Below are 4,892 nucleotides of genomic sequence, written 5' to 3'. Positions count from 1 at the left end.
ATGATAAAGTTTAATTTATATATGAGACATGGTAAGAGACTGACAACTATAACAATCATAAAATAAAGAAATTATATTGTAATAAAAACTATATGAATGTGATATATCTCTCTTATTCTCAGAATATCTTATTGTACTGTATTCTTGTGTTCTTTTCTTCTTGTGAAGAGAAAGGGACAGTGCGGGATGGTGCCAGGTTCCATCATGCTACTCAGAATGGTGTGCAATTTAAAATTTATGAATTGTTTATTTCTGGCATTTCCCACTTAATATTTTTGGACCATGGTTGACTGCAAGTAACTGAAATTGCAGAAAGCAAAACCACAGATAAGGGGACAGTGAATGCTATACATATCAATATAGTATTATATAAAATATTTTTAAAATTTTGATAACTCAATTTCAATATAACTAGTTTCTTTTTTTTTTTTTTTTTTGAGGCGGAGTCTTCACTCTACCGCCCAGGCTGGAGTGCAGTGGCACCATCTCGGCTCACTGCAAGCTCCGCCTCCCGGGTTCGCTCCATTCTCCTGCCTCAGCCTCCCGAGTAGCTGGGACTACAGGCGCCCGCCACCGCGCCCGGCTAATTTTTTTTGTATTTTAGTAGAGACGGGGTTTCACCGTGTTAGCCAGGATGGTCGCGATCTCCTGACCTCGTGGTCCGCCCGCCTCGGCCTCCCAAAGTGCAGGGATTACAGGCGTGAGCCACCGCGCCCGGCCAACTAGTTTCATTTCAATATAATTAGTTTCATTTGCAATCTGATGTATTTTTTATGCAAAGCATTTTTCTGAGGCTTCACCAAACCACCAAAGGGGGCTGTGGTACCAAAAAAGGTTAAGAGTCTTGGGTTTTTGTCAAACGAGGACTCAAGGAAGTATTTTGGGGAGTCTTCTAATTTTGAACTTTAAATATTGATGTTAATTAAACAAATTATTATATAATATTCCTAGTAGCTGGAATGACTGCCTTATACAGAGCACTGCCACTCCATTGCCATTTCTGAGTTTACATTTACAGCAGAGGTGAAGCCAAGCAGTTCCACCCAAATTGTTCCATTCTAATTAGGAAAAAAATGGGCAGACCTAATAAGTAAATGGTGATGATATTTAAAAAGTGGTGAAGAAGTTGATCCCTTAGCATAACGAAGTTGCTAAACTCAAAAAGCCTGTACTCTAGCGGTTGGCACCATAGTCAGGTGGGTAGAATTCAGTTGCAGAAAACACAGTATCATTTGCCATATGAAGTTAATGATGTTAACCTGAATTGTTTCTGTTGTAATTTTGTTTGAATTTGTAAGTTTTGGGTTTTCTTACTTAGCATATGTGTCCTTAGCTTCATGTTTGTTCTTGCTTGAGTACATGCCCAGAGATCTGGGCATTTTTTCTTATTCTTTCATTGGGGGTACTTAACTCACGCATGAGAAATGCTGCGCTCTGTTACTTACTGATAACTCTTCATGTTTCCCTCTTTATTTATTATTATTATTATTAAGACGGAGTCTCGCTCTGTTGCCCAGGCTGGAGTGCAGTGGCGTGATCTCAGCTCACTGCAAGCTCTGTCTCCCGGATTCACGCCATTCTCCTGCCTCAGCCTCCCGAGTAGCTGGGACTACAGGCACCTGCCACCATGTCTGGCTAATTGTTTGTATTTTTAGTACAGATGCGGTTTCACCGTGTTAGCTAGGATGGTTTCGATCTCCTGACCTCATGATCCGCCCGCCTCAGCCTCCCAAAGTGCTGGGATTACAGGCATGAGCCTCTGCGCCCAGCCGATATATTCTTTCTTAAATCTGTGGCCAGGCCTATAATTGTCACAATGAAAATTAGAAAACCTACAAAATGTCAGAGGATTCAACTTTAAAGTCTGTCTCAAAGGACTCAGAAAGTAGTGATTCACTTTGACCCCCTCAAAGATCAAATATCAAGCAATTTACCAGTTAGTGTTTTTAAATGATGTGTAGCCCTTAGCAGACTCTAAGACCAATAAGATGGCATTGTCATTCCCAGAAGTGCAGACTCCTCTCTGTCCTGCTCCCCCACTAATCTTTTGAACATCCCAGCTGCTCACATTGCCCCCCCAACAACATGGTAGCTTTTCCAATTGTTCTGGTGACCTCACTGTTTGTTTCCGTGCTACTCAACAGCCTGTGGAGTGGTGGCCAGTCTTGGACAGTGCTCTAGTCCCATGACTGTGCCCTTCTTTGCGGGTAGCTTCCTCTTGGCATTGCCTCCTCCCTGCCCTCAGGAGACACTCTCTTCTTTGCCATCTTCCTCTGTGGTGTCGTGTCCTTACTCAAAAATACAAGTCCCTGTATTACCACACCTGACTCCTTGATATCGGGTGGTTTCTCTTCCATCATTCCAGTTCTTGAAGTGTCTAGAAAGTTCAGTTTTACATTCCTTTTCTAGAAGAAACCTGGAAAATAAGTCTTCCAGGACCTGGCTGGAGGATACAGCTTGAGGAACATCACCCAGAACAGCATTAAAGGATGCTTCTTTTTTTTTCCCCCCCCCAAATCAATAGGTCTTTTATTGCATCATTTAAATATCACAAGTAGGTTTTAGCAGCCATCTGGTATCTTGTTTTTGTAGCTGGACAACTCTTAGATCTTAGTCGTCAGCCTGCTGAACAGTTACTTTTTCAGAGACATAGATGCCATCCAAAGACTTCCTGATATCGTTGTTTTTAACTGTTGTGGCTTGCTGAATTTGAAACAAGCTGAGTGTCATCTCCTTCAAGGATTAATTTATCTTTCTGGGCTTGAGATACTGAAGAAGCAACACCTGGTCTCATCTGAACCTTGCAGATGTATTTTTCACCCAAGAAATTTAGGATTTCCACAAGAGACCCATTCTCCTGGATAATGATGTTGATGGGGAAGTGAACATACACAGACCTCATCTTGTAACAGAAGCCCAGTGTAATACCCTTGGTCATGTTCTGTACAGGACTACAAATAGTCCGAATGGTAACCAGTTCCTTTCTGTTACCACACCATTTGTCAATCCAGAGCCTCTTTTTTTTTTTTTCTTTCCGAGAAGACTGAGTTCTACATTGATGTGATTGAAGTTCCTCCACAGGGTTGCTCTGGGGCCTTTCACGACAACTGTGTGTCCCTTTAGAGTAATGTCGACATTTTCTGGAATGTCGATAGTCTGATTGCTGAAAATGGTCTTCATTCTCACAGTAGACGTAGCAAAGAAAGAAAGGATGTTTCTAGACCACGGCTTTGTTTTTGTTTCGTGATTAAAAAAACATGTAACATCAATTTACCCTCTTAACAATTTATGGCCAGGTGCGGTGGCTGAAGCCTGTAATCCCAGCACTTTGGGAGGCCGAGACGGGCGGATCACGAGGTCAGGAGATCGAGACCATCCTGGCTAACACGGTGAAATCTTGTCTCTACTAAAAAATACAAAAAACTAGCCGGGCGAGATGGCGGGCACCTGTAGTCCCAGCTATTTGGGAGGCTGAGGCAGGAGAATGGCGTAAACCCCAGAGGCGGAGCTTGCAGTAAGCCGAGATCCGGCCATTGCACTCCAGCCTGGGCGACAGAGCGAGACTCTGTCTCAAAAAAAAAAAAAAAAAAAAATTTAAAAATGTACAGCACGGTATTAACTACATACACACTGTTGTACAGTAGAGCTCCATAACCTTTTCATTTTGCATGACCGAAATCCTATTCCCATTGAACAATTCCCCATTTCCCCTCCCTCCCCACCATCCCCTGGCAACCACCACTCTACTTTCTGTTTCTATGAGTGTGATTACTTTAGATACCTCATCTAAGTGGAATCATACAGTATTTGTCCTTTTTGACTGGCTTATTTTGCTTAGCATAATATCCTCAAGGTTCATCCATGTTGTAATACGTACCTGAATTTCCTTCTTTCTAAGGCTGAACAATATTCCATTATTACACCACATTTTCTTTCTTTCATCCAACAATGGACATTAGGTTGTTTTCACATCTTGGTTATTGAGAATAATGCGGCAATGAATGTCGGCATGCAAATATTTCTTTGAGATCTTTATTTCAAGTCTTTTGGATATATTCCCAGAAGTGGGATTATTGGATCATATGGTAGCTCTATTTTTAAGTTTTTGAGGAACCTCCATAGTGTTTTCCATAATAGATGCACTATTTACAATCCTACCAACAGTGTGCAAGGTTTTCAATTTCTCTATATTCTCATCAACACTTGTTTGTGATGAGGTTTCCTTAGGTTGCTCAGGCTTGACTCACATTCCTGGGCTCAAGCAATCCTCCTGCCTCAGCCTCCTGAGTAGCTGGAACTACAGGCATGTGCCACTGTCCCTGACTAACATTGTTTTTCGGTTTTGTTTTGTTTTTTATAGTGGCCATCCTAATGGATATGAGGTGATAATTCACTGTGGCTTATGATTTGCATTTCCCTAATTAGCCTTTTATAGGCTTGTAGACCATTTGTATATCTCCTTTGGCGAAATGTCTATTCAAGACCTTTGCCCACTTTTTAATCAGGGTTTTTTGTTTGTTTGTTTGCTACTGAATTGTAGAAATTCTTTATATATTCTGGGTATTAACCCATTATCAGATATATGCTTTGCAAATATTTTCTCCCATTCCATAGGTTGCCGCTTCACACTATTGTTTCTTTTGCTGTGCAGAGGTCTTTAAGTTTGATGTAGTCTCATTTTTACTTTTGTTGCCTGTGCTTTTGGTGTTACATCTAAGAAACCAGTGCCCATTCCAATGTCATGAAGCCTTCCCCCTATGTTTTCTTCTTATAGTTTTACAGTTTAAGATCTTATGTTTAGGGCTTTAATCCATTTTGAGTTAATTTTTGTATATGACTTAAGGTAAGAGTCCATCTACATTCTTTTTTTTTTTTTTTTTGAGACGGAGTCT

General features: G+C 41.0%; 1 pseudogene; it reads right to left on the bottom strand.

Moving 5' to 3' along the window:
* Positions 1-2,610: 2,610 nt before the first annotated feature.
* LOC105546159 lies at positions 2,611-3,200 on the bottom strand (annotated as a pseudogene).
* Positions 3,201-4,892: the final 1,692 nt, after the last annotated feature.

The sequence above is a fragment of the Mandrillus leucophaeus genome, unplaced genomic scaffold (genome assembly GCF_000951045.1).
Source record: "Mandrillus leucophaeus isolate KB7577 unplaced genomic scaffold, Mleu.le_1.0 Scaffold35, whole genome shotgun sequence".
Lineage (NCBI taxonomy): Eukaryota > Metazoa > Chordata > Mammalia > Primates > Cercopithecidae > Mandrillus > Mandrillus leucophaeus.
This window is presented reverse-complemented; position numbering and strand designations above follow the sequence as displayed.